Source organism: Phodopus roborovskii, unplaced genomic scaffold, assembly GCF_943737965.1.
Source record: "Phodopus roborovskii unplaced genomic scaffold, PHOROB, whole genome shotgun sequence".
In the NCBI taxonomy this organism is placed as follows: Eukaryota; Metazoa; Chordata; class Mammalia; order Rodentia; family Cricetidae; genus Phodopus; species Phodopus roborovskii.
The window spans coordinates 62,409-89,942 of NW_026126801.1; the positions used below are offsets into that span (position 1 = coordinate 62,409).

General features: G+C 38.0%; 1 pseudogene; it reads left to right on the forward strand.

The window, feature by feature from the left end:
* The first annotated feature begins 6,517 nt into the window (after window positions 1–6,517).
* LOC127214599 (F-box only protein 33-like) lies at window positions 6,518–14,412 on the forward strand (annotated as a pseudogene).
* Window positions 14,413–27,534: the final 13,122 nt, after the last annotated feature.

Consider the following 27,534-nt stretch of genomic DNA (forward strand, 5'->3'; position numbering starts at 1 on the left):
AGGTCTGCAATTTAAGGTTTAAACTTCTAGCTTCCTGGGGTCATTGGGGAGTTAGGCTGTATTTTTCCATTCTTATGCCATGGCTTACATCCAGCCAAATGTATGAAAAAAAATGTAGCCTGTTAGAAAGTGTTTTAAGGACTCATAAAAAAAAAAAAAAAAAAAACAGTGAAAAAAGGTGACATATATTGGGGTGTGTTCAGATTTTGGATGTTCATATTTCAAAGTTTAGCTTCAACAGCTGTATTACAAGAGATTTTAATTAAATATGTTCTATTTCAACAAACTAGTATTGGTCTAAAAAAAAGAGAGCTGAAAAATGTATGTATGTTCTGTATGTATAATGTGGACACACATGAGTATCTGAAATGTGATTGTGAATGTGTGAATTCCAACAATAGGTACTACTTAAATTGCTTGGGACATAGAAAGAAAAAGAAAAGAGAGAGAGAGAGAGAGAGAGAGAGAGAGAGAGAGAGAGAGAGAGAGAGAAGAGATCAGGTCACTGTCTTAATTGAAAGGGTTGGAGCTCTGAGTCTCCCATGACCGTCTTGCAGAGTGAAACAGAAGGAAATGTTTAAAGCCAGAATGGCCTGAAAGCCAGAGAATTCTGTATGTATGGTTCAAAAGAGTTTAGCAGAGGGGAGAATAACGAAATCTAAATTTTGGTGGTTAAAAAATGAATTGAAAGTATGGCGGTTAATGTAAGATTTGAGAGAAGCTATTGAAAGGAGGCCTCAGGTAATTGCATCCCTGTTAGGCCCCACCTAAAAAGGTGTCAGTGAGGATGCAAATGAGACCATGTCAGCTATTGAGAAAAAGTTTCAGGGAACTACAGCCCTTTTAAGCCCCCACCTAAAAAGGTGTCAGTGAAAATTCAAATGATCTTATGATCATTGAATGATATTCAGAGGTTATTAGGAAATGTTCCAATGATTATGTCCTGTTTTAAAAAGAACCTACTGGTGATTTGGAACCTTTAAGCAACATCCTGAAATGAGATAGTGATCCCAATTCACCTAGACAACTAACTGAAGAGAGTAGACAAGTTATCTTACAGTTGGAGAATGCAATCCAGCATCAGTAGATTTGCTGTATTGACTATGCAAAACCATGGGAGGGTTATGTGCTTCTCACACAGCATAGTAGGACTTCGGTCTTATGGCAAGGAAGATCATTGTTATGGTTGCATTTACCTATTTCCCCAGCCAAAGTGCTAAATCCTTGTTTTGAAGCATTAGCTTATGTGGTACAAAATGCCATATGGAGTCTAGGAGATATTTTGGCAGGGAACCAAATGTAATACATGTTCTCTATAACAAACAAAAAGTTGATTGATTATTTCAAAACAGTGATTCATGTACAATTGCTTTTACTCAGTTTTTGGGAAAAATTGATAATTAGTTTCCAGCTTATAGGCAACTTGTGATCATGCCTCCTTCTGTATATCCTAAAAATTGTAAGGAGTAATCCTGTTAAAAATGCTATATAAGTTTTTCTAATGGAAAAGAAGCTTATGTTACTGATGGAAAAAATATGTAGTACAGTCAGATCCAGCTTCAGCTCAGAGAGCTGAATAGCGAGCTGTTGTGGTGGTTTTTCGGCTTCTGGTGAATGATTCCTTTAACTCATATTCTGATAGTCATTATGTTTTCAGAGCTCTTCATGTTATAGAGACAGTTACATACATTGGAACTAATAATAATTATGTTAAATTACTGTTTGAGCAAATTCAAAGAGTCATTCATCAAAGGAAGGTACTGTGCTTTGACCCCAGGTAGTACACAGTCCTCTGGTCCCTGTGTAGCTAACTTCTTTCTTAACCAAACAATATGCTACAGGATTAAGAGAAGAGCAATCAGGGCTCTGCCATACATAGGAATAAGTCTGTGACTGGATGCCTGGCCAGAGATAGAGCAGTTGACACACATCAATGCAGACACATCCTCTTCACATGCCAACTCTTTCAACTAAAATGAGGGCCATGTGGAAACATGTTCATGAACTATCATGATTTCCCTTATTTGTGGTTCTCCTGTCTTTGAATAGCAAGGAAAATATTTGTGTGTGCTGCCATAAATCTGACTGAAAGATGTCTTTTCAAGCTCTGTAAAGTCAGCAGAGGTGAGAAGCATGAAGAGGAAGACAGGCTTATACCCTCTCAGCATGTGTTTGATGAGTCTGTGAAGGGCTCTCACCCACTGAAGAAGAGTGAGCAGAAAACTGGCATCCCCTGAACCTTCAGCTGTTTATGACACTCCGTGCTTTAATAGTTCAGAGATTGTTACACTTTAGCCTCTGACATAATTGCCATTGATATTTTATAGGCTGATACATAGGGGATGGAATATAATTATTTATAAAATTTATTTATGAACTTACTTTTAGTTTCTTGAGGTGGGTCTCTCTCCATAGCTCTGAATGTTCTAGAACTATCTAAGTACACCAGGATAGCCTTGAACTCACAAAGATCTTCCCATCTGCCTATTCCTCAGCCTCTGCCTATGTCATTGCCTCAAGAGTCTGTGACCAAAGGGATGCTCCAACAACCAGGTGGAATCAAGTTTCTTTCTGTACAAATAAGATCCAATATTCTGAAAATCTGCTTTGTTACAGTTTAAGGAAGTCAAGCTCTGACATCATAGGAGGTGTGCTTAAGGTATCCAGGGAAGTTTCCTCTTAGGTGGTAATGTTACCATTGCATTTCTACTTAAAGGAAATACAGCATCAGAATTTTACTGAGCGTTTGCATTCAAATTGCCATTAGATGTTTTATGTTATATCTCTTTAAACAATATGAAATCCCCCAACTACAGCCCATTATCACAAGGACTATTTGCAGTCCAGTGTCACACATCTAGAAAATGTTAATAAGCCCACCATGAAAAGATCCCACCACCTGCATCCAATGAGCCTCACAGGGACAAGTTTGAGTACAAGAGAAAGATGGAAAGCAATAGCTTGAAGAGGTCTCTGGTTTATCTCACTGTGTGTGCTGCTTTTGCTACAGATTTGGGCACTGCCCTGAGACAACTGTGTTTTACTTAACCCCTTGGGAGTGATATAAAGGTGTTTTGATGAATATTTTCTAACTTGGATATTATTATTTTAATCTTTATGTTTTCAAACTAAGTAACTTGTAGAATTATTGCTTATTAAACAATGCTCAGGAAATACATTTCTTATTAAAACAATTAACAATATGTTATATTTGTATTTTATTCCCCTAGGACCATGTGGGTCTCTGAATTTTATTTATTTATTTATTTATTTATTTATTTATTTATTTATTTATTTTATATAACTAAGTCCATTTAAATGAAAACATACATTTATAGACAATATTTGGGAATTTGGGAGTCGTTCTTTCCAAACTACTTCCTGCTGGTAAGGGGCGATGTCATGGGAGATTGGAAGAAGATTCAGAAATCCTGGCTGTAGTCTGTAAGGCTGCTTATTCCAGCTGTTTTGAATGTAGGATCACCTGGTACTCTGTTTCAGGTGGTCTGGCTTGGTCAAACCACATTAGTCTAGTAGGAATCCACATCTTTTCATTTTCTGTGGTAACAAAAATAGAAATCCTTTTCCCCAGTAACTTGTCCTTGAACTTAAATTTTGGAGTCAAAGCATTTTTTTTAATTTAATTTATTATTTTACATGTGGATCCCAGTTTCCTCTCCCTCCCTCCCTACCTCCCTCCCTCCCTCCCTTTCTCCCTCCCTCCTTCCCTCACTTTTACCCTCTCTGTCCTCTCACATGCACTCTAACCCCCCTCCCCTCCCATCTCCCAACACCAATTCCATATGTAGGGGAATGCCATCCAGTTGGGGACATAACTGCCTTAATCTAGAGACAGGAGGGTCTCTGAATCTTATGCCACTCGTTAGGACATGCTTCTTTCAAATGTATGATCATCTTCAACTTTGTTGTAATAACTATACATTATTTTGTCATTTTTGGTTGTTACCTCTTGAAAGTATGTTCATTGAAAAAGATCAACAGAAAGGCATTAAGTGAGAAATTATATGGAGTAGAGGGTAAGAAAAATAAAATCAGTATAGGTAGATAGAGAAAATAAGTTCTTTTCAATATAGGAAAACAATAAGCAAATATTTAATTTTTTTAACTGTAAACAGCAAATTGGGAGTATGCAGTGAGGGGAGAGGGAGTTAGGAGAAACAGAAGGGCAGAAGTGGATGGGAGAGGTGGGCTTGAGGGAACAAGAAGATTGAGTCATGTATGGAATGGAGGAGAGCAAGAAAAGAAATATAATAGACTGAGCCAGTATACGTTTAAAGAGAAATCTGGCACTAGGAAAATGTTCAGAGATCTACAAGGATCACCCCAAATAACAATCTAAGAAATAGTTGAGAGGCTACCTTCAATGCCCTTCCCCAATAATGAGATTGATGACTACCTTATATGCCATCTTAGAGCCTTCATCCAGTAACAGATAGAAGCAGAAGCAGATGCCCACAGCTAAACACTGAGATGAACTACTGGAATCCAGCTCGAGAGAAGAAGTAGTGGTGAGCAAAGGGGTCAAGACCAGGCTGAATTTCGAAACCTGCAGAAACTGTTGACCTGAACAAGGGTGTGTTTATGGGCCTCAGTCTGATAGCTGGGAAACCAGCATAGGACCAGCCTGGAACCCGTGAATGTGGGTTATCAGGAGGAATGGGAAGGCTGTGGGGTTTCTGGTAGTGGATCAATATTTATCCCTACAATATGAAGGACTTTTTAAATACAGGGAAACTCTCTCAGCCTAGACATGTATGGGAGGGACTAGACCCTGCTCCAAATGATATGACAGACTTTGAAGATCCCCTATGGAAGTCCTCATCATACATGGGGAGCAGAATGGGAATGGGATGGAGGTTGGGTGAGCAGAGGAGGATGGGAGCATGATAGAACTGTGATTGACATGTAAAACCTCAAACTAAACACAAATTATAAAAATTCAGAACACAGTTCTATTGATTGATCCATGCATCCACCCACCTACCCATCCATTCATCCTTCCATCCAATCATTTATGCAACTGTCCATCTATCCATCCATTCACCTATTCATCCATATACCCATGCATCCATCCATTCATTCATCCACCCACCCAACTTATGTGTATGCCTACTTACCCTCTGGTTTAAGTATTGTGATTATATAGCTCATTTAGAAACATAATGTATAATTTAGTACAGATTATAGAGAGCTATTTATAATAGGTAAAACGTATAGTGTCAGTTAGGTTTTCTAGATATATACATATATATTTGAATGAGATAGGTATTAATGAAACCTTTCAAAGACCTACAGAACATGGCATTTTAAATGGTTTAGAGTTTTTCTTAACTGTGAGGCAAAAACTGCTCCTGGCAACACCACTAGTTAGAAAGGAAGATGGACATCAAAGAAACTCATTATGGAGATTGATTTCAATATGGAAAGACTAGCCATTTGGGCAAGATACTACTCTTCTCTAGACTGTTTGACTTTATGCTGTATAAAGCAGGACCCACATAGAAGTGTCTGCTGATATAAGATTGACATTGCTACAGGGTTCCTATCTCATGGAAGAGTCTCCCAGATATGCTGCAGGACACAGAAAAAATGTGATAGAAAAACTACCAACACAGGTGGGACATTTTGAAATTTCTTGCTTTGCTGAGAAGTCTGCCAGGCACACTATAGCCTATGGGCTGAATAGGGAACATTACAGAAGAACTTCAGGTGCCTGACCAAGTAGTGAGATGTTTCTGTCATTTCTAGAGTTTATACGTTATCCTTCTGTGGTCTTTGATGGATAGTTGAGGTTATGGTTTTCCTTAGTAAGCATTAAAGATAAATTACATATAGAACTTTAGATTTCAAAGATAGGATAGATGATGGAATATTTCCTTTAAATCTTGCTAAATGTTATTGGACTAATTATTGTTCACTGTGGTTCTTACTTGATAACTGTTTTCTTATATATTTTACTATGTTAAAGTTAAAACCCTTCTTTTTATTTAGACAGAAAAGAGGAGATGATGGGAGTTGTCATACTGCAGATATATTTCTCTTGTCTGTTAATGAATACAGCACTGTTGGTCAATAGGAAAGCAAGATAGGTGGGACTAGGACACAAGGAGGAGAGAGGAAGTAGTAGGGAGGAGATTCAAGATGTAGGACAAAGAGAAAAGAATGATGGGCACTTTCTCCTGTAATATAACACCTTCTAAATTGTCTACAACCAGTAGACTGAATGACCCATCCTAATTTCAGGCATTGCCACCAGGGATGTTTCACAGTATCTGAAACTTGGTGAGGTATGAGGGAATCTGGCAAGGTGAAAGATGGGATTTCTGCTCTGCTATGGAAAAGGATATTTTAATGGCAGAGTTTTGTGCAGCAGTACAAAACATTGAATTATCAGCATGGAGGAAGATTGCTGCTGAGCCCCAGTTGGATCTGCATACTACAAACAACAGAACTACTTTTTATATAAGGATGAAATCTTCACATTCTTGTTACATCAATGAGATTCATCCATGACAAGGCATTTGGACACCATACTTGGTTCAATAATGTTCTGCACACTGTGATGCCATCAACATTGATGGGCAAGTACCTGTTTAATAAATATACTGAGATCTTTGGCAAGGTATACATGAACCATATTTTAGAATAGGTTTTTCGCGCCTGAGGACCCCCCCCATACTGATATCCAACCAAGCTTCAAACCGTCCCATACTTCCCAGCAGAGTATAAGTATAGCATTTGCTTCCGAAAACTCCCTCATCTCTCTTTCATATTTATTTCTCATTGGCCTTGGTTGGCAGCTACTGCAGGTTCACCACATATTTACCTGATGCCTCCTCAACTGATTGTCCATTGACAGTAATACTGTGAGGACTGCCATTTTCTTCTTCCTTTAGTAAGTTTGTTTACTTCTTTCTCATGATTTACATATTTTATGTAATTGTAAATTATCCAGATATTAAATCATCTAATTGAGGTGTCAATTGGAAAGATTTCAACCATTTCTTTACAAAATACTCTCAGGTAACTCTTTAGTTTGCTGGCAATGAACTCTTTTCATTCATGAGAGACCATTTGTCAACTACTTCCAAGATTTCTGGAGTGGTATTTTCCTCCATTTAGGCCTGTCCCTAGACATTCAAGTCTATACTACAACAGGAACCTACATTTTAAGTGTTTGTTTCACACTGACCTCTGACACATTTGGCATTGATATATTATAGGGTTCAATAGAAAATGAAGACTTCATTTATTTATTGACTTTCTTTTATTATCTTTCATGATGTTCTGAACTAAATATTTTGCATCAGGGTAGCCTTGATCTCACATTAATATGCTGGTCTCTGACCCTGCTTCAACCACCACGACACACACACACACAGTTTTAAATTTTGTTTTTTAAAAAATATATATTATGAGTACTCCTCTGTGACTTAATTCTCCCAAAAGATGCCTGGGAATCAGAATTTTTTTTAAGTTTTCTCCAGAATACTATGTAGACCAGGCTGTCCTTGAACTTGCAAAGATATGCTTTCCTCTGCCTCCTCATTGTTAGGTTTAAATGCAAGAACCATCAAGACAGAGCTGGAGTCAGAAGTTTTGAAACCATTAATTTTCTTTACACATTGTGTATGCTAAAATAGCCCCAATCTCTTTATATTCCTGGCCCAGCTCTTTGAGTGCTGAGTTTATAGGCATGCACCCTTCACCCATGTGATAAATTTAATTTACCAAAAATGTCAGCACAGACTTCATTGTCTCAATCCATCCATGTCAAATGTTGTTATGAATACTTTGTAATTATAAATAATAATCACAAAATTCTAATAGTGATATCTCTCCATACTCTGTTTTCTGAAAATGGTTAAGTGGGGGCACCTACTTTCTACAAAGTAAATAGTTTAGTAAGGACTGTCTCACTGGGATACCTGGCACCCTAATTTATTCTGAGAACCCTGGGATATACTAACAGATACACAAAACTATGATACTTATTTGAAAAGTGTTTATTAAGAAATTTCCAATAACTGGGCTACAGAGATGGCTCAGAAGCTAAAAGCACCCGCTATTCTTATTGACGATAAGGGTTCAATACACATTGAACACCTAATGGCTTACAACCATCTGAGTAAGTCTCATTTCAAAGAATCTGGTGCCCTCTCCTGGCCTCTGCAGAAACCAGCCACAAACAAAGTGCACATACATACATGCCCTCAGAACCTATGAAATAGTGCTGGGCATTGTAGCACACACATGTAATACTTTAAATGAAAAGAAACCAGAAGGTGAGGGCTGTTGTTCTCTAAGAACCCTTACGTTAGAACAAAACAATCATTACATTGGATTGAAAATTTTGACAACCTCTGCTTCTCAAAACTGCAGGGCATGTGGTGAGTTTTCCTGTTGCTAATTGATTCTTCTTGTTCATTTATCATTAATTTTCTTTCTTTCTTTTTTTTGGTTATTAAATCTCTGTCTATTTTTCTATTTGTTCATTATTTGGAGACAGTGTCTCATTCTGTGTTCCATGGCATGCCTCAAGCTGAGAGATCCTCCTGCCTTTGAGACCTGAGTGCAGGGATTAAAGGTTTCAGGCCCATGTTAATTTTATTAATTAATTATTTTATTTATTTAATTTTTTTTTGCATCAAGTTTCTCTGTGTAGTCCCATGTGTCCTTGATTCACTCTGTAGACCTTGCTGGGAGGTAAGTCATAGAGATCCACCTGCATTTGCCTCCCAACTACCGAAAATAAAGTCATGGACCACTACTGTCTGAATATTTTTTAAATTATACCTGTTGAAGTTTCTCAAAGTTCCTGAAGTTCATGAAGGTCTTGAAGAAGGAGATCATACAGTATGTACTGAAACAGATTCCTTGGACCAAAGTAAAGAAGACTTATAGGAACATCTTGCCAACCTACTGGTGAAGCATCATACAGAAGAACCTTGAGATGTGACCTTCAGAATCTTCCAGAATATCAATAGGAAGGATGCCAGTGATAGGTCAGCAGGAGATTTGCTGATGAGTTGGGTCAACTTCTTTACCATGAGATTCATGTCATAATTAAGATAATTCTTCTTTAGGCCCAACTCCCATAGGAAAGGCAGGTATGGGGCCCATTTTTCTATTTGAGGAAGTAGGCACACTGGGGTAGATATGTTAGCTCTGATCTTTGAAGTCAAATGAATGAAGGTTTCATGCCCTAAACTACCTAGATTGTAAAACTTCTACCTAGGACATCAGTAATTTTGCCCTTGCATCAAAACTGAATACTTAACTCTAGAGTGACGTGGTTGCTCTGGATTTGGACTGTCAGCAATAGGAAACACATGGGGATGAGGAAATTGGCTCTGTCTTTGTAAACATGAAAACCTGACTTCAGAAACCACATAAAAGCCAGGCACCATAGCAAGTTGTCCCTTCGGCATGGCAAGTTGTAAGCCAGCTGAAAAGAAATCTGTCTCAAAACCTGACATGCGGGAGGGGCTGGAGGGATAGCTTAATATTTAAGAACACCTGCTCCTCTATCACAGGACCTGGGTCAGTTTCCAGAAGCCAGATGATGGTTCACAACTATTATGTAACCCAATGGTCAGGGAATCTAGTGCCCTCTTCTGTCTCCTGAAGGCACAGCACTCATATGATACACATATATGTATGCAGACAAAAGAACCATATACATCAAATTAAAGCAAGCCCGTTTTTATTTTAATGCAGGGCACCTGAAGAAGACACCCAGTGTTAGTCTCTGGTCTCAACATGTATTGATTCTGTATCCTTCCCCCCATCCACCCACCTATATACTTATAATGCATGTATTTGAAACAAATCTAATCAGTTGTGAAATAAGTTTTCTCATTTTTTGTCAAGGCTGGTATGTTTATATCTTTAACAAGCACAGGTATAAAATGGAAAGCCATTTTTCATTAAATAGCATGGTTTTAAGAGTCACATATTTATTTACTCTTGTATAAAATATCAGGATGCAATTTTCTGATAAACTTAGGTCTGTGGCTACAAAAGGTTCTTCACACCTTAGTGTTTTGTTTGCTGTTTTAAAAATGTCTCTGTGCTGTTCTTTTACTCTTACTTCTTCTGGGACTCCAGATGTGAGCTCAGCATTTGGCTTTGGTTCCAGTGTTGTCCACAGTCATTAAATTTGAATACAAGCTTTGTACTTAGTCCATGCCCTTTACCATGTTTGCTATTTCTCTGTACTTGCCATCACTCTGAATATGCACAACAGTCTGAATGTGATTTGCCTATGAATTTGATGGTAGAAGCTACTCTAGAATATCTTTTAGACATATTTTAATATGTGCTTATATTAAACATTTAGAAAATCATTTTGACCATTTTCTCCTATAGGAAACTCCAGAGGTTTAATCTGTTTGGAGATAGAAGCAAAGAAGTCTATCCAGCACATACCTCAAGAGGGAAGAACTTGACTTCAAGAAGATTAATCAGTTAAGTCACACAGTAAGCTTTACAAGGGCATGTGTTAATAACAAGTCTAGCTCTTGACTGAAAAGTAGTAAGACACAATCAAGAACAGTGATCTTTAAAAATTATGGAGGTAACGTACAGGCAAGAAGATCTGAATCCACATTTCCTGATCTTGTGTAAATGCTGTAGAAGCATGATGGACTACCTACAATTATAACTTTGGCAGGCCCAAGGTCAGGTATCCCAGAGCAAGCAGGCCCACAGAGGCTAGCCCTGTCAGCAGACTCTGGTTTGATTGAGAGAGCCTGCCTCTCTCTCTCTCTGTCTCTCTCTCTCACACACACACAGTGTTGGGCTAGAATATATGTCCTATAAATATCTTAACTGCATTTTAGTTGTGATTATGTGACAATTGATGGCATAAATCTTTTGGGATAAATCATATAGCTTGCTGGGTAAGTATTGCTATGTGAATTGTTAATATTTTATTTTATGCATTTTAAGTGTTTGCCTGCATGGGTATATATGTACCGCATATATGTCTCTTTGCTACAAGTCAGAAGAGGGTTTTGGTTCTCTTGTAAATGTAGTGAGTGAAGGTAGTGTGCTGGTGGGTGGGTGCTGAAAAATGAACCTGGATTCTTCTGCAGAGAAAGCTCTCTTACACAAATCCCATTCCTGCTATTTAAAGGTGTTATTTTTTTTCACTTGCTTTTATTATCTTTTCTGCATGTTTAATGTATCTTACTGATTACATTGTAATGTGAGACTAATTGCATTTGTAGATTGGATAGAAATAAAGTAATGGGAAACAATATATCTCAACATTGAATGCTTTGTGTTGCCCATTTCTAAAAGATTAGTGTCAAGTGCTAATGATAACATTGTGTTCTGTTTCCTTGTATAATTTAGCAGCTGTTTGAAAAATACTGAGTAGGAGTAGGAGACTAAAATAGCTGTCTTGTGTGTTTCTGCTGGAAATAGTGACCCCCCAACATCCCTGTTGTCTCTAACTCAATTGCCAACACTATGGAGCACCTGATTTTACTGGGCAATGGTATTTCTGGCAACAGCACACTTATTACTGCAGTTGAACTAGAGTGGTGTGTAAATCTGAGTTCACTTGCCCTGGATTTCTGTGATTTTACAGCTGAGATGGCAAGAGTCTTAACTGATAGCAACCATGTGCCTTCACAGCGATCTCCTGGTCCGCAATGTTTCAGTGATGCACAAATGATTACACAACATGCCAAATGATGAGAACTATAAAGCCCTAGCAGGAAAGATCTCCAGCCTTCAGGTCTATCTAATGGCTTTTGATGTGCAAGGAGAAGACATGCTAAAGATTCTGAAACCCAGTATACCACTTGAGAGTGTTCACTTTGACAGCTATGTCACTTGTGTCTCAGGGGCTATTGTTGATCTTATATCCAGGCAGTACAGCAAATTTCTCACCCAGTTTTTATTGGTAATTATTGTAAGTGACACGTCTGGTTTTCCGGATCTTAGTGACAGGTGCAATAAAGATCAATTTATTTTATCAGCATGAAGGTGCACAAAGCTCATGGTGTGTGGTTTTATTCACTATAACTTGATACTGGCATCATACCTTAAAGTGTTTCATTCTGGTAAATATATCGCAAGTTTGAAAGTCCTGTCTCAACCCTGAGTGCTCTATCCCTGGGTCCCTCTAATGATTTTACCTGTCATGAGGAAATAATACTAACGGAGCTAAGGAAATAGATATGTAACTACCTACATTGGGTATATTCACTCCAATCAGAAGATCCTGAAATGATTAGGAGGAGGGACACAGAAAGAAGGAAAGTGTGACTTTTATACTTACAACCTCATCTTTTAGATTCTAGTGTTGATGTATTTACTATATTGTTTAAATTATCTATTACTTATACATATGCTTACTTCTTAGCCATTCATCTTAGTATGTGTACTATTCTCTTTTGAATAGAGTTGCTATTCAAATATACTAAGAGAAAATTTTACTTTAATACAAATACATTTTATTTTAATATAAATAATATATGAAAATGTCTTACCTAGGCATGGCATCACAAGTAAATAATCTCAGCTCTTGAGAGGCTGAGGTAGGAAGATTGCCAAGAGTTTGAAAGGGCAGTCTGGTCTACATAAGTGTTCTAGTCCAGCCTGAGATACAGTGTGAGACCATGTTCATAAATTAGTAATAATCAGAGTATAGTGGCACACATCTTAAATCCCAGGACTTCAAAGGAAGAGGAATACAGATCTCTGTGAGTTCAAGGCCATCATGGTCTACAAAGCTAATTCTAGGACCACCAGCGATGCTACACAGAAAAATCCTAACTCAAAAAACAAAAAGAACCAACAAATAGGTAACACAACAAGCAAGGACTGTTTTACCTCTATAGTAACTCTTTCATTGTTTTTGAAACTATTTTTCTTAGCCTGCAATTGTGTCCCTTTAGGTTTTACTTTATAATTGGCCATAGAATTATAGGTAATAGACAGAAAAAGATCCATATTAAAATTAGCAAGTGGTTGTTGGGGAAGATGGCTCACGGAATGAAGTGCTTAATGTGCAGGTACAGGACTAGAGTTCATATATCTGGAACCCATCTAACAGCCAGGCAGCTTGGTGGCCACCTCAAGTCCTCTACTCAGGAACAGAGAATAGAATCTCTCCCTGGGTCATGCTGGCTAGCTATTCAAGTTCTGGTTCAATGTCAAGATCCTCTCTCAACTAACAAATCAGAGAGCAAACAGGAAAGGCATCCAGTGTCACCTTTAGACCTCTACAAGTTGGCATACACTTGCATGCATGCACATTGTGTAAAGTAAAAACAGGGATTGCCAAACAATCCTTTTTAAAGCTTTTTCTTCTTTCAGGGTCTTAGATAGAAATAAAGCTTCATCATCTTCCTCACTTATCCTTTCCCAGAGGTGACCTCTGTTCTGAGGCTGACACATAGTCTTATGTTTCCTATGACTTCTGATAATAAACCATTGCTCTCAAAGTTCCAGATGTCATGACTGTAGACTATGAGAAGCCATAGGAAATATTTTTGCAATGAAGAAAAATTCCTGTTTTGTATATCGGGTTTTTGTTTGTTTGTTTTGGTCCTCAAGACAGGGTTTCTGTGTGTACCCTGGCTATTCTGGAACTCACTCTGTAGATCAGGATGAACTCAAACTCAGATATCTGCCTGCCTCTGACTCCTAAGCACTGGTTCTAAAGGCATGTGCTATCACAGCCCAGATACATACATACATACATACATACATACATACATACATACAAATAAAAAAATATATATGGGACTTAGGTGGGAAATAAAATGTGTTCCTTATGATAAATCAAATGTCTTTTTTTTTTTTTTTTTTTTTTTTTTTTTGCTGAGTGAAATACCACTTGACAGCTCACAACTCTGTGACATTCTTAAGAGAGTATGAAACACCTAGGTAGTCATGACTTTTTATTCTCAATTTGTTTTAAAGGGAAAGGACTGACATGGTGAAATACAAATGTGTAGCTTCTTATGAAGCACTTACCGAGGAACAGAGTAAACTACCAAAGACAGAATAAAACAGAAGAGAAAGACAGATGCCTTCTTCTTATATTTAAGATGATACCATGTGGGCACTCATCCTCATTGCTATTGCTTGTCTTTGTGGCTCTCATCTCAAATGCTTGCAGTCACTGAAGAAAGCATTAATATTTACCAAGGTGAACTAACCGAGGATGATGTGGATTCCCGTGCATAACCTTATTGAGCAGAGCAAGTATCGCTGGGCCTTGGTCAACCTTGGCAAGCAGTCCTGGACCCTGAATCACTCAGTGTCTTCACTAAACCAAATTGTCATTTTTACAGAGAGATACTAAACTTCAATGAAGACATTATGTTTTGTAAAATGTATAATTTCTGTGTCCAGATATGCAAGTAGGGTCTTAGTATTTTTTTTTAAGTATTGTAAACTAAACAATTTGTGCTGTGTTAAATCAGCTTTATAGGATTATATATGTATATTCTATTTCTTGATCAAAGAAAATAGTTAGGTATTGGTTTTACAAGTAGAATGTTACATTGTACAGGGCTTTCTTGGTTGATTAGATTGTTACCAAACCTTAAGGGCAAATAGACAATAATTATCTGAGGTTGCTGCCTAACTTTTTCATTGAGGTACTCTGCTTTTTGGACATTTTTATTCTTTCTTTTTCAAAATGCCGAGCTTAGAAGCCAAATAACACACACACACACACACACACACACACACACACACACACACACACACACTCATAGCATAGCCAGGTGGATTGAATGCAATGCACTGCATCTATGTATTCTGGTAGCATCTCATTGATTTTGGTTTAAAATAGAAGGGAAGGTAGTGTCCCAAATGAGATTTCTTTAACAGAAACCTGAGTTTAACTTTTATTAACTATATAATAATTGATACTGCCAATTACCATTCTGAATTTCATATAGTATAAGTTAGATATTGTTTCATCCTTTTTAAATGCATTTATATAAACTGAACCCTCAAATTGCTGGATATTTTAGGCTATATCCGACTTAAGTTTTTTCACCTCTTACATTCAAGTTAGCTTCTTCAGCCCAGATATCAAAACAGTGGAGGCAGAAATGAACTGTATTCCAGGGAATACTTCAAGGCTAAGTGAAAGCACAGAACTGTAGGCAAACAGGCTTGCAAAACAATATTAGTCATAACATCCTTAACAAGTCACAGGATTCTCTCTGTCAGCATGCATGTCAGCTGGCAAAGAATAGATCTGCATGAAAAAGTGCCCACATGCTGGCTGGATCTGGCCGCTTTGGCCAGCTGGATGCTGCTAGATTGTACTATTTAATGTCGAATTTTGACTTGTGGTAGACAGCTGTGCTGTGTGTCAGCATCCTCAGATGAGGGATGGGAAAAAAAAGACAAGGAAAAAACGCATTTGAGTGAAGAGAGAATGGAAGGGAAAGAAAGGAAACACAAAAGCTTGTTCCATGACAGGTGTGAGTTGCTATGGTACATACAATAATGTTAAGGACAGCCTCCAATAATCAAGTAAGTAGCCAACATGGGTGGCTAGCAGTGCTGAGACCTGGCTGCTCCATTGGAAGTTTGGAAACACAATTTATTTATGGAACAACTTTATATATCTTAAAATGGTTTTACCATCTTATATTAAATGAACTGTTGACAGGCGTGCACTTTGTCCAGTGAGCACATACTATGTGGATTTTATATGCACATCTGTAGTGTGAATCCACTGGCACAGTGTGTGTAAATTCCAGATGTGGTGAGAGTTTCCCTTGTACAGGTCATCAGATAAAGCAACTCCTGACAGAAACTGTAAGGAAACCAGCAAAATGTTTGACCCAAAGATGGATGTTGTATGGTTTATGTTAAATATATATTCTTTTAATCACTGAAGAAAGCATTAAAAAGTGACCATTGTAATGTATTTTATTGTATATGAAACACAAACTGTCGATGTTTAAATAAAACTCTTTGGCTGCAGAGTTTAGAAAGCTTAAGTTTTTTTTTTTTTTCACTTTGAGAAAATCCAAGCTTACAAACAGACTAAGTCAAGCATGTTCACACACTCCTATAATCCTAGTTCTTAGAGACAACAGGAAGATTGTAAATTGAAGGTCACTGTCTCAGTTACTTCTCTGTTGCAGTGAAAAGCACCATGACTAAGGCATCTTATAAAAGAATGTGGTTAATTGGGCTCACAGTTTCAGATGGTGGAAGAAAAGCAGGACACCAGCAGGAAAATCTGAGAACTCTTTTCTTCATCCACAAGTAGGAGGGAGGAAGAACTGAATATGGCACAGGGCTTTTGAAACCTCACAGTCCTATATCTTAGTAACTGTTCTATTGCTGTGTGAAATGACACCATGACCAAGGTAGCTCCTGTAAGTGGAAACATTTAACTTGGGGCTTGCTTACAGTCTTGGTGGCTTAGACAATTGTCAACATGTGAAAAGAATGGCAGCATGCCAGCAGGGATGGTTCTGAAGAAGTAGCAGAGTTGCTTTTTTTTTTTTTTTTTACATTTATTTATTTTATATAACCAAGTTCATTTAAATGAAAACAAACATTTATACACAATATTTGGGAATTTGGGCGTCATTCTTTCCAAACTCCTTCCTACTGGTAAGGGGCGCTGTCATGGGTGATTCGAAGAAGATGCAGAAATCCTGGCTGTAGTCTGTAAGTTTTGAATGTAGGATCACCTCATACTCTGTTTCAGGTGGTCTGGCTTGATCAAACCACATTAGTCTGGAAGGAATCCACATCTTTTTATTTTCTGTGGAAACAAAAATAGAAATCCTTTTCCCCCAGTAACTTGTCCTTGAACTTAAATTTTGGAGTCAAAGCATTTTTTAATTTAATTTATTATTTTACATATCAATCCCAGTTCCCTCTCCCTCCCTCCCTCCTTCTCTCCCTTCCTCCCTTCCTCCCTTTTTCCCTCCTTCTTCCCTCCCTTTTCTCTCTCTGCCCTCTCACATGCCCTCTAACCATCCTCTGCTCCCATACCCCCACCCCAATTCCATATGTAGGGGAATGCCATCCAGTTGGGGCCATGTAGGTCTGACAGGTCATGTGAAGTAGGGACTAGGGCTTCTCTCCTGCCTCTAGATTAAGGCAGTTATCCCAGTCCAAAAACTGTTGTTTCTATGTGAAATAAAAAATTTTATTTTAAAAATATATTCATGAATCTATATAAGTATTTCATATGATATCAATGCATGAATCTATATTTAAAAAGACAGTGGAAGGACAAAAGCCACATGGCAACATACTCTGAAGTGTTGTAAACATCACTTCCTAACAGATGTTTTCCATTGATTCAACCATTGTCTACTTTACTAAGTATTGTATACTGATTTTATGTTTTGTTTATGAAAGAAGATGAAGCAGAGATGGTTACTCTTATATCCTATAATTACACACTCACATTGCTCAAAAGTAATGCCCAATTCAATTTCATGAGCTTTCACCTGTCCCATTATCACTTCAATTAGTCTAAGTATAAGGGAAACTAAATGTCTTATCATGTCAGGCTCTTGTTTCAGGCTATGAACAAACTATGACAGCAAGAATCTGGGTCCCTAGGATTCACAGAGCAGGAGAACGACATTTAGTATGTGATTACTACAGGCCAGAATTAGCACTTAAATAATGAATTTGATTTCTTGAGTTGCAAATTTTAGGTCAGATATGGAACAATTTTGCATGTTTTTATGCCCAATGAAATTAATAGTATTTTGGGAATCAAAATTGCTAATACAAAGTAAAATACTGCTCCAGGGAGAGAAAGAAGAAAGTGGGTTTAAACAGAGATTTAAGGATGTCAAGTTTACAAAAGTTTCAATATAAAACTTGATTGTAGATAAATACTAGTCATTAGTTCTTTTCAATTTGCTGAATCAAGAAATAAAATGGGAATGAAGAAGTAGATGTACATGTTGTAAAATTCTAATTAACAGAATAGAGGGAAGCAGTGCATTCAGTACAAAGCTTTGCTTTCTGTCTGGAGCAGAAACACCTCCTGGTCACTGAATGTCCCCATTGCCACTAGGGAACCATTCCAGTCATGATCACACTGCTGTGCTAGAGAATGAGTTCTTATGCTGTTCCTTTACACTGAAGCAAAATATAACTGAACAGGTGAAAACCACTGGTTGAATACACCGACAGGAAATTCATTAGTTAGGTCTCACTCTCTATTCCTATCAGTATGCAAGACCAAGAACATGAACACCAGTCTGAAGATACTTGAACTCCCTACCTCAGAAAGAGGTATCTCAAAGTAGTTACATTATGGCAGCTCTCTCAATGCAGCCCATGGAAAACAGTCAATATCTTATATGTTAAGAATAAAATGACAGGCATGGTGGTACGCACCCTTAATTCCAGCACTCTAAGGGCAAAATCAGGAATATCTCCAAAGTCAAGGCCAGCCTGGTCATCACAGCAAGTACAAGGGACTACACACACAGACCCTATCTCTAAGAAGCAAGCAAACAAAATTAATCAATGTATAAATAGTTAAACTGAGAAAAGAGGAAATATATAAAAAGCCAGTCAGACTGACAGGAAGAGAATAGGGCTCTTTGCCTACTGTGTGAGCTGAGAACCTCAGCTGTCACCAGAATGTACTGTAGAAAAATAATATTCCAGCTGTCAATTAATCACCATACATTGAGCATCAGAATAGGAATGCCTGTACCTACTTTTGCTCTCTCTCTCTCTGTCTCTCTCTCTCTGTCTCTCCCATCTCTTTCACCTATCACACACAGCATACACAAGCACACTTGTTTTTGAAGTGTTAAAACTCGTCAGTGAACTAAGTAAAAAAAAAAAAAAAACCTGAAGTTCATCATTAGGCAATATTCTGGCTTCTTTAAACCATATGTAAGTTTTTAAAGTCTCTTATTCTTCATTTTTGGTCATTCATATCTAACTGCAAAAAGTAGGGTACATATTTCGTAAGATAACCAAATCACAAAAACTACAAATGCTTTACATCTTTTTATATAATTTATGTCTGCAGATAGATGCATTGTTGTTCACTACTCCCATGTCTGATGAACACATGCATGTCTGGTGTACTTGGAGGCAGAAGTGGCCACTGGATTCCTTAGATCTGGAGTGCTTTAAACCCCAATATGAATACTGAACTCTGGTTTGACGTAGCAGCCAGTCTTAACTACTGAGCCACCATCTCTCCAGCCATAGACATTTCCCCCTTGAACCACTGAATTGTTGGTACAGTAAAAAAGACTACATTATGGAATCATGTTTATGGAAACCTGGCTGGGTTTTTGGTTATTTATTTTGTTTTGTTGTTTTGTATAATCGATGCCAAACAAGATTATTTATTCAGTAGAAATTTATTTGATTAAATATACAATATCTCTACATTTGTCTAAAACCATAGCGAACACATTCCAGGTAAAGATACAAAGCATTCCCAGTTTAAGATAGACCAATAATAAAATTACATTTATAAAACTACCATAATTATGAATAGGTAGTCCACCTGAAAAATACTATACAGAATTAAATAAAATGGAAAAAATTACCAATAAGATTCAGAGTTAAATCATCCTTATTTACAAAATGCTATTCTGTTACCATTTGATTTGAGGAGCAATATCATCACATAGGAACAGCAGTTACCTAAACTTCATCTAAAAAGAAAATGGATGCCGAGGAATCGGTCAGGTGTCCTCTGTCTCCAGATGTTCCAGTGCAGGCTGGAGGTTCTGGTGCAGGTTGACTGGAAGTAGGATTCAAGTCAGGAGAGAACTCATTTCTACTTTGAGATGTAAGAGTGGTGGAAGAACTCGAAACTTGGGGGAAGATAAGATGGAAATCCCCTTCATTTGCACACATTTCTCCCTGTTCCAAGAGACAGGAAAAAGACAGTGGGAGTTGAAACCCTGTACTGCACCCTTGTTAAACCACTAGTTCCAGCCCTTATTCTGGTATCCAAACATTCATACCACAATATTTGATCTGCCAAATAAATCTTGACATTACATAATGGACATTTGAGCTACAAAGGACTAATAATAACATCACAAAAAATTTCAAGGGTGTTTGTCACTGGCAGCAATGCAAGATCTCAATACAGTGCAGACTTACTGGAAATAAGCTTTTCAATACATTAAAACTTTGAAACTTAACATTCAGGTCATTGATCTCAACCTGATATCCTATTTGAAGCATTTCCTGTCATGCCAAGGACAACCTTAAATCCCTCCACCACCAAAAAAAAACCCTCATGGCATGCTCATAGAAACTTAAGACTAAAGGTGAGGGCACAGAGCAGACAACTAGGACAACTAAGCTAGTTCTTGTCTAGTATTGGAAATATGATTTTCTGTATGGAAACATGTGATTCCAAAGGGGGAAATTATACTGTAAAATCAATAAATTACTTTTATTTTAAAATGTAAGGGTTGGAAAGAATTTCAAAAAATTCAATAAATGACTAAATATGATCTTAGATTTTGATTAGGATCATGTGGGAACCACTACTTAGGAGACATACTTAATACTTTAAAACAATTTAGCCAGTAATCATAAGACAAACATCTAAGTAATTATTTTAAATATTTTTTTTATTTTAAATATTTTAAATATACTCTTATATTACATGAAGTACACATATACTTAATATTAAAAATGCTTGTAACTGAACATTGGTGGCACAGGCCTTTAATCCCAGTATTTGGGAAGCACAAACTAGCTTTCCAGTTAAGGCTCCAAAGCTATAGGGAAACCCAGCCTTGGGGAGAAAAACAAAGCAAAACAAAAACCTGCTTATACATTCAATGATCTTTTAACCTATCATATTACAGTTAAAATTCAAATTCAAATTTGCCTAATATTGATCAAGGTGAAGCTTTTACTTCCTTTGATGCTGGACAGTAACCTGTGAGCCATATAAACCCTGTCCCTCTCAAGTTGGTTCTGGCTAGTGTTTCTCCCTGTAAAAGGAACCTAACTTGATGGAAAGCACAGATAAGCACTGACACAAACACAGACCTTTAAAGAAAGCCTACATGGCATTGGAGGAAACTGCAGGCCTTCAATATCCCTTATTGGGACATACTGTTGAGGATCTGCACAGGTGTTTCCTGGTGGAGGAGTTGGTGGGATCTGTCCTCTAGGATCACCTGGTAAGGCAGGGCCTCCAGGGCCTCTAACCTTGGGAACAAGTGGAGGAATCAAGCCATGGCCAGCTGGTTGGCATTCAGCAGGGACATAGTTGGGCACACTTGCCTTCTGTAACAGAGAAACAATCAGCAGTAAGTAAAGACATTTAATTAACAGCTCCTTTCCTGGGTGTGTGAGGCATAGAAGAAAGCAGTCCATTACATTCTAGTAAGGCTGGGGATAGGCTCAGTATCCCACAAAGGTGCAGGAGCTGCTTATTTGTTATTCTAAGTAGTTTTACTGACTTCACTCTCTCCACACCTCTTCCATATTGTAGTTGAAGTTCTAGCTAAGGCATTAAGACAACAAAAGAAGATCCACGGAATACAAATTAAAAGTAACAAATCAAACTTTCACTATTTGCAGATGATATGACAGGTTACATCAGGGAATACCTACCACTGATAGACACCTTTACCAAAGTGGCAGGATACAAAATTAACTAAACATATAAAAAAATTAATCACTAACCCTACTATATACATATGATAAAGGGGCTGAGAAAGGAATCACAGAAACATCTCTTTTTTTTTTTTTTTTTTTTTTTTTTTGCATTATCCAAGAAAACATAAAATAGCTTGGGGTAATGTTAACCAAACAAGTGAATAACTTATTTAATAAGAATTTTGAGTCTTTAAAGAAAAAAAATTAAAGAAGATACCAGAAAATGGGAAGATCTCTCATGCTTTTGGATAGGTAGGATTAACATAGTAAAAATAGTAGTCTTTCCAAAAGTAATCAACAGATTCAATGCAATCCCTATCATAAACCCCAGCACAATTCTTCACAACCTTGAAAGAACAATAGTTCTTCCTATGGAAAAACAGTAGACCCAGGGTAGGCTAGACAACGTTGTATAATAAAGGAACTTCTTTCTGGAGGCATCACTTTCCCTTTCTTCAAGCTCTACTGTAGAGCTATAGTCCTGAAAACAGTTTGGAACTGTCACAAAAATGGATAGGAAGACCAATGGAATCAAATTTAAAACACTGATATTAACTCATACATCTACCAATACCTGATTTTTGACAAAGCAGCTAAAGTTATACAATGGAATATAAAAAGCATTTTCAACAAATTGTGCTGGCATAACTGGAGGCTGACCTGTAGAAGACTCCAGATCACTATGCATAATACTTAAGTCTAAATATATCAAAGAAAGACCTCACCATAAATCCAGCCACATTGAACCTCCCAGAAGAGAAAGGGGGAGGTATCCATGAAAAAATTGGTACAGGAGCCTGCTTCCTGAACATAACTCCAGTACCACAGACTCTGAGATCAACAATTAATAAATGAAATCTCTTGAAATTGAAAAGCTTATTTAAGACAAAGAACACAGTCAACAAGACAAAATGGCAGCCCACACAATGGGAAAAGATCTTCAACAACCCCACATCTGACATAGGGCTGATTTCCACAATGACAAAGAACTCAAGAAGCTAGGTACCAAAACACCAAATATTCTAATTAAAAAGTATGGTACAGAACTAAATAGAGACACCTAAGAATGTGTTCAAAATCCTCAGACACCAGGGAAATGCAAATCAAAAAACTCTGAGATATCATCTTACTCCTGTCAGAATAGCTAAATACAAAAACACAAATGACAGTTTATGCTGGAGAGGATATGGAGACTGTAGTAAATTCTTCCACTGCTGGTGGGAGTGCAAACTCGTACAGACATTTTGGAAATCAGTATGGTGGTTCCTCAGAAAAATGGGAATCAGTGTACCTCAAGTTTCAGTAATTCCACTCTTAGGCATATACCCAAAATATGCACACTCATACAACAAGGACATCTGTTCAACTATGTTCATTGAAGCATTATTTGCTCAACTGAAGAATGGATGGAGAAAATGTGGTACATTTAAAGAATGAAATACTATTCAGAGGGAATAAACAATGTAATCTGGAAATTTGCTGGCAAATGGAAGGAACTAGATGGAACCATCCTGAATGAGGTAACCCGGTCACAAAATGACAAACATGGTATGTACTCACTCATATATGGCTTTTGGACAGAGCAAAGGATGGCCAGCCGACAATCCACAATGCCAGAGAAGCTAGGAGACAAGGCAGACCCTCAGAGAGACATACATGTTGCCGTGGAGAAGGAGAAATGGGCAAGATCTCCCTAGAAAATTGGGAGAATTGTGGATGGTGGGAGTTAGGGAGAAAATGATGAGAGAGGTAGGCATGATGGAACAGGAAGATTGAGTTAGGGAAAGAATAGGGGAGAGCAAGAAAGGAGACATTATAATAGAGGGACCCATAACAGGTTTTAAGAGAAATCTGGCACTAGGGAAATGCCAAGAGATCTATAAGAATGACCCCAACTCACAATGTGAGCAACAGTGGAAAGGCTACCATAAATGCCTTACCTTGGTAATGAGATTGATAACTAACTTATGCCATCATAGAACCCTCATCTAGTAGCTGATGGAAACAGAAGCAGTACCCACAGATAAACACTGAGCCAAACTCCTAGAATGCAGTTGCAGAGAGGGAGGGATGTTGAGACAAGGAGTGAAGGTCAGGGTACAGAAACTCACTGAGGCAGCCTACCTGAACAAGGGGAAACACATGTACCCAAAACTGATAACTGGGTAATCAGCATTGGACCGACTTAGACCTCTAGAATGTGGGACTCAGGTAGAAGGCCCCGTAAGTCTAAGGGGCTTCTGTCAGTGGAACCAGGATGTATCCCTGGTGCACAAAAGGTCTTTGGGTCCACATTCTCCATGGAAAAATATTCACTTAGCCTAGAGCCAGGAGGGAGGGCCTAGTCCCTACTTCAAATAATTTGACAGATTTAGATGATCCCACCTGGAAGGCATCACCCTCCCAGTGGAGGGTTACGGGAATAGGATGGGAAGGTTCCCAAGGGGGCATGGGAGAGAGAAGGATCAGGGATCAGTATCTAAAACAAGAAAAAATAATAAATATAACTAAAAAAAGATTCAAATAAGATTTCAAGGGAGAAAATCTGAAATCGTGTACAGCATCTAAACAAGCTTTGAATTTCATGTAAATGTTGTACTTCTTTTAGGGCGATATATTGGGCTTCTTTCTGTTTTTTATCTTAATATTTTTTTTTTCATTAACAGGAATGGGTGTTTTCCTACATGTATATCTTCATACTATATACATTCAGTTTTCTGGAAGGATACAATAAGCCTTCAGATCCCTTGAAACTGGAGGTAAGAAGGTGCTGGCAATTAAACCCAAGTTCTTTAGGAGAGCAGCCAGGGCTCTTAACCTGTAAGCCATTTAGCAAGCCTATGTGGATTTTTGAGACAAGATCTGCTTATAAGGCCCACACTGGCTTTTAATTTACCATCTTTCTGATGTAGCCTGCCAAAATGCATGGATTACATGGACCATCAAAATTTGTCTTGTGATCTGTACTATTTCACAGAAGGTTACAAGCCAACAATGAGAATGTTAACTCTAAGTACAGGTATATTATATTAATATCATAATATCACAAAGTAGAAGAGCTCTCACCTTGTTCTAATAAAACAGAGAAACTAGTTGTGGATTCTTGGGTAGAATTCAGTTTCCAATACTTACCCCAGGGTCTGTTTTGGTGGCATTCTTCTTGTATTCCAACGTGGAGGATGCTGGCCTATCTAGACAGGAAAATCAAATCAGGAGAACTTCATGAGTTCTCACTTTATCCCACGAATGTTTCCAGATCCAAGTGACCCTGACATGTTCCACTCCCCCTGGCCAGTACAGAGAACAACTGGACACAAATACAATAGTATTCCTCATTAGGGTCCCCAAAGCACCATGAGAACCTTGGAAATTTCAATAGGACAAAAGAACATTCGTTTGCAGTGTGCTGGTGACCTTTCCAACAGGCTCTTAGGTAACCGTACTGAGGTAGCCTAAGCGAAGAACTCAGGATGAAGCATCTGCTTCCTCTGTCTATGTGTGACAGCCCTTAAAATATATTTTTCTTAAAAAGTACCCTTATAGATAACAAATACACAATGAAAATTTAAATGGTTTCATTTTATACTTAATGTGATTTTCTGTCATACCTACAGTAGATACACATCTTTCCCACCTTCAGAGGGTAGTGAGTGATAATTGAAGAGGTCCTGGGAGATTCACTCAACTAAATGAAAAATGATTAAATAAGCTAACTAATAAAGAACATGAAACCAAAAAATTTTACTGGTTGTCTTACACAAATCAACTGACATTTTCCTGGCTAAAATCTTTCACTACTACACTGGATATAAATAAATGGTTTAAAAAGTTGAGAAGTAAAAAAAAAAAAAAAAAAAAGTTGAGAAGTTTGCTATTGAAAAGAGTAAAGTTTGTATTACAACCCTTGAAGGAAACCCTTCAAATGGCAACAAAACTAACCTTAACACATTCATTAGATGACATACATGAAACATGACACAACAAGAAAGGGCTAGAGAAATGTGTTTACAGGGTAATGTTATGGGCTGCTCTTCCTTAGGACTTATGCTTAATAGCAAGCCACTACACAGCAGCACACAACTATCTGTAACTCCACTTCCTGGGGCACTGATGCCCTATTATGGCATTCTGTGGAATCAAACACACATGTAATACACAGAAATCAGATGGTAGAGATGACAGATTAATGGGATACCTACCAAAGAAAGGTGCTAACGGGGAATACAACCAGGCCAAAGGAGAGAAGTGACTTATAGTGAACTGCAATGTGGATGTTGTCAAGGAAAAGAATATAAAGCTATGACAACTGAAATGGTACTTGTATATTACTTGAGTAACCAAAGGGGACATTACGATGTAAAACCAAAAATTATTTTTATTTAACAATGTAAGTATATAAAAAAATTTCAAGGACTTCAAAAATAATTATGTTGGAGAGGATGTGGAGGAAGGGGAACACTCATCCACTGCTGGTGGGAGTGCACACTTGTACAGCCATTTTGGAGATGACTATGTTGGTTCCGCAGGAAAATGGGAATCAGTTTACCACAGATCCGGCAATGCCACTCTTAGGCATATACCCAAATGATTTACATCCATGAAACAAAGACATGTGCTCAACTATGTTCATAGCAGCATTATTTGCAATAGCAAGAACCTGGAAGCAATCTAGATGCCCCTCAACTGAAGAATGGATAGAGAAGATGTGGCACATTTACACAATGGAATACTACTTTACAGGAAAAAAAAACCAATGGAATCTTGAAATTCACAGGCAAGTGAATGGAACTTGAAGAAACCATCCTGAATGAGGTAACCCAGTCACAAAAAGAGGAACATGATATGAACTCACTCATATATGGAATTTAGACATACAGTAAAGGATCACCAGCCTATAATACACACCTCCAGAGAAACTAGGATACAAGGAGGATTCTAAGAGATTCACTTAAGGTCCGTCAGAGAAGGGGAAAGGGACAATGTCTCTGAGCATTTTGGAAGTGGGGGGACAACAGTGAGTGTAGAGGGAGCTAGGAGAAAGAGAAGGGGAGGACAGGAAAGCACGTGGGACTTGGAAGATTGAGTCAGAGGAGCAATAGACAAGAGAGGAAAAAAAAAAAAAAAAAAAAAAAAGGGGGAGAGAGAGAGAGAGAGAGAGAGAGAGAGAGAGAGAACCATAAAAGAGGGAGCCATTAAAGGTTTGAAGAGAAAACTGACTCTAGAGAAATATCCAGTGACCTACAAGACTGACCTCAACTAACAATTTGAGCAACAATGGAAAGGCTACCATAAATGCCATTTCATGATAAGGAGATCAACGACTAACTTATCATCCATCATGGAGCCCTCATCTAGTAGCTGATGGAAACAGAAGCAGACACCCACATTTAAACACTAAGTTGAACTGGAATCTAATGCAGAGAGGGAGGACAAGACCAGACATCAGAAACACACAGAGACAGCTGACCTGAACAAGGAGGAGCTAATGGGCCCCAGACTGATAGCTAGGAATCCATCATGGGACTGAATCAGACAGCCTGAACATGGGTCTCAGTTGGAAGGCCTGGGCAATCTAAAGGACCTTGGTCAGAGGAACCAGAATGTATACCTGGTGCACAAATGGACTTTGGGAGCATATTCCTTTAATCTGGAGGCAGAAGGGGAAGCCTATTCCCTACTCTAAATGACTTGACAGATTTAGGTGACCCTTCCTGGAATGCATCACCCTACATGTGGAGTGGGGTGGTGGGAGTGGAGGGTGGTCTGAGGAGATGGGAGAATGGGAGAGAGGGAAAGAGCAAGTGAGGGAGAGGGAACTGGGGTTGATATGTAAAATAAATAAAGAAAGAAACAAACAAATAAAAATTGTAT